The sequence below is a fragment of the Nerophis lumbriciformis genome, linkage group LG02 (assembly GCF_033978685.3).
Source record: "Nerophis lumbriciformis linkage group LG02, RoL_Nlum_v2.1, whole genome shotgun sequence".
In the NCBI taxonomy this organism is placed as follows: Eukaryota; Metazoa; Chordata; class Actinopteri; order Syngnathiformes; family Syngnathidae; genus Nerophis; species Nerophis lumbriciformis.
In genome coordinates, this window is record NC_084549.2 from 33,613,464 (window position 1) to 33,626,070 (window position 12,607).

At 40.2% G+C, this 12,607-nt stretch overlaps 1 long non-coding RNA gene across 1 annotated transcript; it reads left to right on the forward strand.

The window, feature by feature from the left end:
• The first annotated feature begins 671 nt into the window (after positions 1-671).
• LOC133607817 (uncharacterized) lies at positions 672-6,855 on the forward strand. The gene is made up of 3 exons (XR_009815458.1): positions 672-779; positions 2,306-2,483; positions 6,663-6,855. It is a non-coding gene; the product is annotated as an uncharacterized lncRNA (long non-coding RNA).
• Positions 6,856-12,607: the final 5,752 nt, after the last annotated feature.

The window sequence follows — 12,607 nt, forward strand, 5'->3', positions numbered from 1 at the left end:
ACGATGGTTAAAATCAGGCACTTTTAAGCTTTTTTTAGGGATATTGCATGATGGGAAAAATTTTGAAAAAAACTTTGAAAAATAAAATAAGCCACTGGGAACTGATTTTTAATGGTTTTAACCCTTCTGAAATTTTGATAATGTTCCCCTTTAAAGGTAACAATTGTGAATGTAAACCGGAATAAAGCAACAATGGAAACACTTTTGTTTTTTTTAACCTTTTCACTGTCACTGCTTCTCTGCTCTCACCACTTCAAAAACAGCTGTTTTAGGAACAAAGCACAGTTCCACTTAAGATATGCCAGCGTCTTCATTATGCATACAATTATATCAATTATACTAGCGGTTCTCAAACTCGGATAACACTTGGCTCTCCAAGTACCACTGTAATGACTACCATTAAAATACAGTAGCTTAGTAGGTCAAATTATTCATTAAAAACAAGGTCAAGGTTTTATTTAACAAGTATATTTAATATTTTTGGCCAATGTAACATTACGCACAGTTTGAACAATAAAATAATAGCTGTGTCTCAATTCGGCGGCTGCATCCTTTGCAGTGAGCATTTGTGGGGTGCTGACGTCAACGCGGTGCACGAAGGCTCTTCCAATTCACAAAAGCTCTAAGTGTCCTTCAAATCTGGCCGACAAATGTGTCCTTTTCTCCCATCTGTGGACACTTCACACCCTTTCACATCCCAAGATCTTTTGCGCACGCAACTCTGAAAATTGTTTTCAACATGGCAGCGCTATGCGGAGCGGAAAGAGCGACTTTAAAATGTAAGTATAGTTATATTTATTCATTTAAAACAGCTAAAAGCAGACGTGTCAAGCTGGGGTGCCAGTAGTGATATACATTTATGTTATAATACGAGACCTCGACTATCGTAATGTTGAGCGACCTCCGTGCACTTTGCCCCTCTCTTTACCCCAAGGGAGAGCCACATATCCGGACACCACAGACGGCTTCATGCCCGTAGCTTTTTTCAACGTTTGGAAGTTAAGCCTTAGGACTTTTAAAGACCGCAAAAGGTCGACTTATATATGTCCTATTAATGTGTGGCCGGAATAAGGAAATATTGTAAATGTGTGCATCAATGTACCGATATTAGTTAGTGCTGTTTTTTGTGTACATTTACATGTTATTTGAAAATGTTGACTTCTATTAAGGATTATTGTGATGTTGTGTTTAAGTTTTTTGTTGTGCAGAAAAATCAAGGAGGACATGAACTTGGACAAGGCAATTTAAATGACGACAGATCAAAAAGAAATTACATAAAACACGTATTTATACCAGTTTGGATGAGCATTTAAAACAAAAACATTTTCATAAGCTATTTAAATTAATAAACTAATGTGCTGAAACTGCAGGTTGTAATTTCCTCTGTCTTCGTTGCAAATAATTTTATGATAATATCATTATGCTATCCCAAATGATATCGTACCCAATATTTACTATTACTGGCTATAATGCAAGTAATTTAACAAGGTTAGAAAAGTACATCAATTGTGAATCATGTATCAATAATGTAATTGCTAATTAGGATTGTGTGGTGTTGCTGTATGGATGGACCGTGAGGACTCTTTCTGGGACATCATCTGGATTGTCTGCGTGTTTTTATTGGTACATGTCCCACTACAACAATCATTCACAAGCATAACAATAAATCCACCATTACCTAATATTTAGGAATAGCAGCTTTGGAATGCTTGTCAACACGTGACACATCTCCATGACAACCATCAGTCGGCTCTAACCGCAGGAAAATCAGACCCTGGCGGTGCCGGTAGCTCTTTGCCAACCCTCTAAAATAAAGTAAAGGACAAAGAGAACACAAAAAACGATTCAACATTCTTCTCCTAATTTCACCATTAATCAACCTTGCGCGACTGAGTAGCAGATACGTGGCGTAAACGGAAGAGTGGGGACAACTGACGTAACCAGGAAGTGTCCCATAGGCTAGACGTCCCAATTCATATCGCTCCAGCCGCTGCTGGATGACTCTCGCCAGGACCCACACTTTGTCGACCGCATGGACCGGGTCCTTGGTGGAATGCTCCTGCCAAATTGAAACACAGCTTGTGTTTGAATATTTAATTAAATGACTTTTTGGCACACCACTAGATGGAGCCTGCGTACTAGTAGTGGTACCCGTACCACAGTTTGAGAATCACTGCAATATAAGGATTGGAGAAGAAAATTAGCTATTGGTTATGATCTCAAATATTTTACATGTCAACTGTTCATTCATATGTAATGTCCCTTTTAAATAAAATAACTCTGAATGTTGTCTGTCTATCTGTAGTGGCCCTGCGATGAAGTGGCGACTTGTCCAGAGTGTACACCGCCTTCCGCCTGAATGCAGCTGAGATAGGCTCCAGCGACCCCCTAGACCCCGAAAGGGACAAGCGGTAGAAAATGGATGGAACTCTACAAATCTACAAATATCCAATTCTTCTTTGTTTGCTGATAACCAATAGCATGTAAGTGATGTGGGGCTTACCCCTGACCAATCACAACAGATGAGTGTGGTCGGGGGAAGGAGGTTTAGATTTGCGCTGGACACAATTTGAGATTTAGGGAGTCGTTTATTAATAATATAAACATACTATAGTACCCCACTGGGATCCAATGTTTCCAATAAATTATTTAATTCCACTGAAAGCCCCTGAAATAAGCAGTATTAACGGTGGTTAACTTATATTGTACACTGACTGTTGCAAAAACTGATTGCCTGACTGCCTGTAATAATGGTTTTATGCTAGTCACATGATGGCTTTGGAACCACTTATTTTTATTTAAAATATTTCCAAAGGGAAAAATTGTGTCAATATCGAAACGAAAAGGTTGACCTGCGTCCTAAAATTATGTTCAACCTCGCTTCTACTGTACACTGCACTTTCCACAGTGCATTTTAATCCTGCTAAAAGCCCCACTCACCAATACATCCCCCTGCAGGGAATGTATGTGGTTCAAATTAAACCCTGAGGCTTGTCTTCCCACCTTAACCCCCACACAGCGCTATGCATTTGCTTCATATTTTGCACAGGATGTGACCTCACTCATGTTTGATGTTTTAATTACAGTGTCAGTGATATAGTGGCAGAGCAGGGAGGGAGTTAAGATTCTGCATAGTAAAGTCATAATAACATATCGCTGCCATTCATGATTAAGAGCAGCGCCCTAGAGGTGGACGATCGTGCAAAGAACAAACATGCTTTGTGCACTGTTAATGTTTCTGAAGGCCTTTTGTACAGAAGGATGTGTTTAACTTTTCGGGCTTAGTTTAATGTAATGGTGTAGTATATCTATGCACTACAAACACACTGCAATGGTGGATTGACTCGAGATAGATAGATAGATAGATAGATGGATAGATAGATAGATAGATAGATACATGGATTATATATAGGTAGCACAATCAATTAAAATCCAAAACAAGAACTACATAATCAATTCTGCCTTCGCAAAGATAATATTGCTCGGTTATGAGAAGTATAAACTAGATATTATGTTTCTTGGCTCCAGCTACCTCTTTCCCAAGGATAAGTGCACTGTCTACCGATAGTGTAGCATTACATAGTAATGAGTAAAGTAAAGCCATGAGGTCAAAGGAACTAGCTGAATATCGTAGCAAAGCACAAAAGCAAAATTGCAAGCCTACAAAAAACGTTAATGTTCCCAGGAGCACAGTGGCTTCCATAGTTTTTGATTGGCAGATGTTTGGGACAGACAGGAGTATGCAGGAACACTGAGCTATCGAGAAAAAGGAACCTCCAAGAAGCTGATGACAGGCACAACTGCAGCCCTCAAACAGTCCAGGTCCTTGTGAAGTAATAGATTTTTCAAGGAAAGTGTCATGAACTTTTACGTAGAGTATAAAAAATATGAAACTAGCTCACAGATTATGAGAAGAAGAACAAGACTCTCAGCTATGTGTTCATGTCCTGTCTATGCTGTTGCTCTGTACAAACAAAGACAATCAGGATGATTTTAAGGCCTATTTCCCTCTTTCGACCGAAGTTGCCAAAGGACCAAATTATCGGTTGGCTATCAAATACTATCCTCACTGATTATCCTGTGCTGTTGGGTGATTTTACAAGGATTTTTACAACCCAATCAACTTGATTAATGGTTGGAGCCGACAATTATAAAAGTTACACTTTTTTTTTTTTGTGATCGACGATGCTGTTGTGTGTGGTCAACAGTAAGGAGTCCCCAGCCATGGTTGCAACATGGAATGGAACAGTAGCCAATCAGGAAGCGAGCTGACTAAAGAGGATGGAAGCGAACAGATAATAGCGACTGGCTGTGTAAACTTCAAAATGAAATGGACTTCATAATGGAGGCTATATTATTGAGTTGTGGCAAATATACACATTTTTATTTAATGAGCCCTAAAAGTCTCATGATGCGTTGCATTTACCTCATAAGTTGGAAGTCGGAGCTGGAAATGATGTCATGGCCGAGTTATGAGCATTCCATTTATGAAGTCATGCAGGTAACAAGACTGCCACATCCATGAAAGCTATTCCTGTGCGTGCCTTGTCTGAATACAAATAACTTTTGGACAAATATGCGCTCTTTCTGAAACGTTCAAACACAGTGGATAAATAGGAAACACAAAGGCGCCATTGTCAGCTATGACCTACGCATATACTACATGAGAAAAGGTAATTTACACTACAGTAACATTACCATATATCCGTACAATTATTTTCTGTTACGCCTTCCTAGTAAGAAGAACATATTTTGTGCCCCCTCACTCTCCTCTAAATAGTGTAATTTGTCTATAAAACTGTTATAAGTTCATCTCTGCATAACATCCTTATTGACAATAAAGAAAACAACAAACCAGTCTTTTGTCGTCTAGTAGTCACAGTGAAGCCAAGCGCGACAAACTTTTCATCCTATTTTAGTACAGCAAAAAAAAGCACGTTCCCTGAGGTCACACACGACTCCTTGCATTGCACTGCACCCACCCAGGCTCCTGTATATATATATATATATATATATATATATATATATATATATATATATATACATATATATATATATATATATATATATATATATATATATGTGTCAAAGTTAACTTGATAATAACAGGTTAACTATAAATTTGAATAAACGCACTCATTTTTTTAACGGGCGATTAACACGAACACTTCCTTTTTGACCGTGCCGTAGCGGGGGGAACTTGGCTGCAGTTCATTTGCTGCTGATGAGCCACAAGCAAGCAGAAATGGACAAAATAAAGTCTACCTTATGGAAATATCAGGTCGAAAGCCATGGCAAGCTGTTCTCCCGACAAAAAATGACTATTTTTTACCGTGAAACGAGGCGACATCCCTGCAGCAAACACCTGCTGCGATTATTGTTCAGAGGTGGGTGGTGCTTCACTTCCGTGTTCAGATTACGGTCAAGGTGCAGTGATAATATAACATTTAAATTGTTACTGTGACTGTTTTAGTAAGTAAGATGACAGAAAAGCTCAACAGAATTGAAAGACAGTTGGCAGGATGTAGAAAGGAGACTTTTTTAATGCAAACAGTCGATCCGACATCAAAACATTTCAAGACACTTTCTCAAAACAATTACACACTTTTCCGGCTTCAAAATAAAATGGTTACACTATACATCCGGTTTAACTACATTTAGGGTTTCTCCTTAATGTACAGCTTCATATTAGCTGCCACACCTAACAAAATTAAGTAATATAATGGATTGTATTCCAACAAGTATTTCCTCCGTGCACACGTCTCATATTTTTTAAATCTGTTGCAATATCAAAGCCCTGTCTGTACTTGGCTTAGAGGAAAAGCTGACTATAATTTTGACTGGTCCCCAGTAAATCACAGGGCGACGGTCAATGCAGCATTGAATAAAGTAAGTTATGTGAACCACTTCACTAGTAATGCAAATTTCCTCATCTGACTAGCTGACTTTAACTCCATAAATGGTTTGGGTTACAACCGTGTGTTGTTTTTCCTTTTTATTTTACTGCCATCTCTATATAGGATCCATGGAGTTCAGCTAAACAGTTTTGGGTCACCTCTTGCACCGAGGTTCTCCCTTGATACTTCAGTTTGGCTTGGTAGTCAGCTTTCGGATGAGTCGCAGTTGTCCCAAACTCCTGTCATCTATGAATTATAGAAGTCACTGTGCTCTTGGGAATAGTTGCTTTTTTTCTGTAGCCATGCTGGAATCACAAATCTCTAAGCTCTCCAGACAGTTATTTCAAACTCACTGCTCCTTTTTTGCTCTGATGTGCTTTGTCAGCACTGAGGCTCAAATACGTTAGCAACAATTTCTAGAATCCTGTGCTTTGCCAGCGAAGGAGGTCTGAATACTTCCTGATGATTGAATTCTAGTACAGCTCCAAGTAAGTTATTATTACTTGCTCAACAAGAACAGAGAGGTAGCTGGTCTAAGGACAAAGGGAAGCTAGTTATTCATTAGCTCATTCCGACAGCATCTTCATTTTGCATTGCTGCAGGAGGGATGCTTCATGACCACAGAGAGAAGGAAGAGTATAAGCATTGAAGACATGCTTACATGCTAGCCTTCCATTGATGATTCAACAGAAGAAAAATAACAGAAAATCAATATGTTGCTTACGGATGTCCTAAGATTTCACGGCCATGTTCATTTCCTTTCAGTGGCTTCATTGTTTCAAACAGTGTGCCAGCAGGACTAAGGAAGCAAGCAAACTGAATAAAAGATTGTAGAAGAACATCAATGACAAGTTGATGGATACCACAGTGCCGGGCATTGACTCCATCGAGTTTGCAGTCAAAGGCCCAATGAGACTCTGCTTGATGACCCCCACCCCCCACATGTGAGACGCTCAAACAACGGTGGGAAATAAATTATGTAAGGGAAATAAAAAGTGGAAGCCTTTCGTGTCACCCTTGAAAATTCAATGAAAGTCTCCCTCCGAATCTACAACTGCCTCTTTATTTCTTTACAGTTCTACTGCAAGAGGCAGAACTGGAGGAGGAGGAGGAAAAGGCAGAAAGGTTAGAATGCTTTGTTAACTGGCCAAACGTTTGTTACTATATGAAAATGAATAGAAGTTTTGTACCTTTCTCTTTTAATGAAGTGTGCTTCAACTGTGGATTAAAATATTAAGTCTATGGGATTTACAGTTTTCCACCCACTCCTGTATCTCTTTCAGAGTATTTTTTAAGAAGTGTAGCAGACAGCTTGAAGTTGTAGGTCTGAGTACACACGGCACAAGGATATAGTACACATGGCACAAGGATTTTTGGGGGCCAGGTCAAGCTGTGCAGTAGGTTTCGGAATGAGGGGGTGTGAGCCGGCATAATGTACATAGGAGCATTATCCAGGTTTAAAGGGGCGGTTTGGGGCGGCGTGGCTCAGATGGTACAGCGGCCGTCCCAGAAACTTGAGGCTACCCCCATCCTAGTCACAGCCGTTGTGTCCTTGGGCAAGACACTTCACCCATCGTACTCCTGATTGTTTGTGGTTAGCGCCTTGCATGGCAGCTTCTGCCATCAGCGTGTGAATGGGTGAATGTAAAGTATAATTTTAAGCGCTTTGAGTATCGTGCAGTTATAGTAAAGTGCTATATAAATACAGACTATTTACAATTAATTTGCAACTTGCTCACAATTAAATTTTTAAAGCAAAAATCTAAAAAGAACACCAATGGCTAGCCTATGTTACCATTAGTGGCTTGACAGAGAATTTGTTTTTTAAAGTGTGTATATTTGTCACAATTACTAATTATATTGGATAAAAAATTATTGTTGCCCCAGGGAATTTGTTTGTGTGCACATACACAAAAGTAGTCCCAGAGAAGGAACCAACAATTTGTAGTTTGTTGTTGTTACGATAGGCTATGCATTCAATGATAGCTAATGTTAGCTATCGAAATCACTATCATTAGCTAACAACACACAAAGCAAATGCCCAGGATGTTACATACGAGCGTAGTTACGTATGTCATTACGTGCTGAAAGCCAAAAGAAGTTAGGATATTATGCTGAAAACACTTTGGAAAGTTACACCCTCTTAGCATCCGCGTGAAGCAAGGGTGTCAAACTTGGCTACATCGCAGTTACGGCTGCTCTCAGAGGGCCGCTTGTAACAGAAAATAATATATGAATTTGCCTATGCATGTGATTATTATATACAATTTAAAAGCAATCTGTAGATTTAATGTAAAATATACAGTGTTTTTACAAGATATTACAGGAAATGGAAGACTTTTTTACAGTAAAAAACTGGCAGTTTATGCGCCTGAATTTTACTGTAAAATTTACGATGGCTTTTATAACATATTACTAAAAAAGAAAAACAGTACCGCTGTTTTTTTTTTATTCTGGCACTGAGCTGCCAGTTTTTACCGTTAAAAAAAACAACAATCCAAGATTATACGGTACAAAATTGGCAGCTTAGTCGACAGAATTTTACCGTAAAAAACAGTGGTAGAGATTGTTTAAATTTACAGTAATATGCTGTAAAAATTTGACCTTAAAATCTAATGTAATTTTTACGGTGTGCAGCTTGATAAATATCTTGCCTTAATATCATAAATCAAGCAGATATTTAAGTATTTCATTTTTATTTTGACAACCAAATTATTTGGAAATTATGATAATATATTATTTGTTGCAATGTTGAATTATGGGTTATACTTGTATAGCGCTTTTCTACCTTCAAGGTACTCAAAGCACTTTGACAGTATTACCACATTCACCTATTCACACACACATTGGCGGGAGCTACCATGCAAGGCGCTAACCAGCAGCCATCAGGAGCAAGGGGTGAAGTGTCTTGCCCAAGGACACAACGGACATGACTAGGATGGTAGAAGGTGGGGATTGAACCCCAGTAACCAGCAACACTCCGATTGCTGGCATAGCCACTCTACCAACTTCGCCACGCCGTCCCCAATGATATTGAAGTTCAAAAGGTATGGAATTTCATGCAGTACATTTATTTTTGTCTGTCAGAATGGAAAGACCGAATAATAATAATTAGCTTTATTGTCTCCCAGGAGAAATTTGTCTTGGACAACAAGCCACAGCATTTTACATACATACATACATACATACAGTTCATCCGACAATACAGTGACGACAGAGAACAGTGCGCAGCTACATCAATTAGTTATGAGATCACACTTTACACTCCCCTCGCAGTATCCCAATATTGCACTCCTTATTATTGCATGGGGTTATTACAGTAGTTTTCTGTTGTTAAGTGCTTTGATTGCCACTGGGACAAAGGAACATCTATACCTGTTGAGTTTGTATGTTGCTGTTCTGTACCGTTTACCATTTAGCATCAACACAATTTCACTTGAAGTACCGTATTTTCCGCACTATAAGCCGCCCCGGGTTATTAGCCGCACCTTCAATGAATGGCATATTTCAAAACTTTGTCCACCTATAAGCCGCCCCGGACTATAAGCCGCGCCTACGCTGCGCTAAAGGGAATGTCAAAAAAACAGTCAGATAGGTCAGTCAAACTTTAATAATATATTAAAAACCAGCGTTCTAACAACTCTGTCCCAAAATGTACGCAAATGTGCAATCACAAACATAGTAAAATTTAAAATAGTGCAGAGCAATAGCAACATAATGTTGCTCGAACGTTAATGTCACAACACACAAAATAAACATAGCGCTCACTTTCTGAAGTTATTCTTCATTCGTAAATCCTTCGAATTCTTCGTCTTCGGTGTCCGAATTGAAAAGTGTGTGTATAAGGTAAGACATATTATCTGACACTTTGTTTCGCAATATTATGCAAACACAACTTTTCTTACCTTCTGGTACCTGCTGATCTGTATTTGGGATCTCTATAAATCCTGAAAAATTGTGCGAGTCCGCCTTTGTAGTCCGTGACGACACCGTAGTCTATAAGCGTCTTTTCATGAACCGGAAACACCAAGAAGCACCACCTTTAAAATCATCCAGGTGAAGTTCGCTTGCTAGCGTTGTTGCCTTCATTCGAATAGTGATGGTGCTGACACTTCTGCTTGCTGCTCTCTGCTCAACAACCCACTGTTCGAGTTTGTCCTCCAACAGTTGCCATCTTGCTTTGTTCCCTCTGTTTTGTCTTCTTTACCTGGCGCAGGTCATCTTCTTGCTTCCTCCACCTACGCACCATTGATTCATTTATGTTATATTCTCTTGCTGCTGCTCTATTTCCGTGTTCTTCGGCATGACTTATTGCCTTAAGTTTAAATTCTGCGTTATACGCGTGTCGCTTAGTAGGAGCCATTTTGTGGTCTGGTCTTTACAGATGTAAACACACAAAGGAAATGAAACGAAAATCCGCGCGCTTCTTCTTCTTCCGGGGGCGGGTGGTTGCTTACAGTAGAAGAAGAAGCGCTTCCTGTTCTATGGGGGCGGGTGCTTACCTTGGCGGTTGCTTGCGTAGAAGAAGAAGCGCTTCCTGTTCTACCGGGAAAAAAGATGGCGGCTGTTTACGGAAGTTGCGAGACCGAAACTTTATGAAAATGAATCTTAATATTTATCCATATATAAAGCGCACCGGGTTAAAAGCCGCACTGTCAGCTTTTGAGTAAATTTGTGGTTTTTAGGTGCGGCTAATGGTGCGGAAAATACGGTATGTGGTGTGGTTCACGGGTGATTTTAAGACCCTGCTTCCTCACGGTCTTGTCGAATATTTCTCGACGGGAACAAATAATTTTACCAGCCCTTTTGATAAGGTTTTGTAGTTGGGTTTTGAGTTTGCCAGACAGATTTCCAAACCATGTGGAGATGCCATAATGGACGACAGATTCAATGTTTGCCTTATAAAACAACATCATGGTATTGCTTGCCACACCGTGGACCCTAAGCCTCCTTAGAAAGTGCAGGCGCTGGGGAATACTTCATTGACACATATTATTTTCAGGCATTCACGGGCCATTTAAAAATATGTGACTGGCCACATCTGGCCCTGGCGCCTTAAGTTTGACACCTGTGGCGTAAAGGTTAGAAACAGGCCCTTTAGAGCCCCGTTTTACACTAAGTAAATCACACCTAACCTTATCCGTGTCCACACACAACAATGCCACCGTTTAAGACCACCACCCCCCTCCGTTCGCCGGTGCAACGCGACCTAGTACGCATGCGCGGAAAATGCGCACGTCATAGTCACCTTTGTGTGCAAGTTCTTAAATTTAACTTATCTAAACAATATCCAGTGTTGTGGTATTTCAATTAACTGGAATTCAGTATGCTGCGGGGCCCTATTGTAGTGAATCACACCTGAGACATCATAAATTAATCAAACCATTATTAGACATGTAAATAATGTGATAAAGAACATTTAACATTAATCAATCTAGGGATCTAGACACTCCTCACTCCTTTGCCTTCATCTTCATTGTCCATTCGTTTTTGGTGACTTTATATACTCTGGACCGAGACGTTGAGTCCGCGACATACATGGCGGATAATAACTGATACAGTCTGCTTTGCCAGTCCAAATGCATTCACCGTTTTCCTCGACGACCAGGTAATTCAAAGCACACGCTATCTTTTTTATCAAATCCATGGGAGCTCGCATTCTCGTTGTCTCTCCTTCGACAAATGGACGAAGTTTTTCGCTAAGTAGCATCACAGCTGACCCGGCCGGACATTGGAAAGTTCTCTTGCCGTCTGAGAAGTGTTGTATCCCAAATAGCTGCAATCGCTTTCTCTTAAGGTATTCATGTGTGATTTCCACAAGCGTCTGTACATGTAGAAGAAGGAGAAACACAGGCATGTCTGGATGACTCGCCTTCATATTTGCAGTGGTTAGCTCCGAGCTACGAAACCGCTTCATTATGAAGCTGGCTGTGGCGCGTTCTTTCTGGCATCACTTCCTGTGTGGGCGCGGTCTTTCTGGCATCACTTCCTCTCCGAACTCACTTTGTAAATGATCAATGAGTCCATACAAAGCTAATAGCTTTGTATGAACGGCTGACTTACCCGTTTAAAAATTTGTCAGAGGAGGGGGACCTTAAACGATGGTTTAGTGTGGCTGAAACGGGGCTTAGGCTAAATAATTATTAATTTAAGGGGTTAAACGACTTAGTGTCGACATGGCCTAATTGTGAATGGTTGTTTGTTTGGCCTCATACTTGCATGTGAGTGTACTACTGGTTAACACACATAAGATTGTGCTAATATTTAAATTAAAATGTATCACGTGCTGTAAGAGGTCATGGGTGATAACCTCTCATTCTGTGCTATCATATAATTATATTTTAATGTGCATTTGTGGGACTGCGTGGCAATAAAATAAAGGTGTACTCACCTTGCTGTGACTGACTGTGGGAGTGGCAGGCAGGTGACTTCCTGGTGTGACGCCCACACATGGCTCACGAAACAAAATAGTGTTTATATTCGAATTCAAGTTAAACATTGCATGCATTTACTTGTTAGTTTGCTTTCGTGTTGTTATTTGCGACTTTTCGTGTGTCCCCCGTGACACCCGGAAATGTAGTTGCCCCCTTTTGAGCGGGAGATAGCGCGTCTTGGCCACCGGGGGGCGCTCTATCCGCGGTGCGGAGCCAGGGCCCCTCCTTTCTCAGCGTGGCTCCCCAAGTTTGAGTGACTTGAGAGCGGCCACGGGA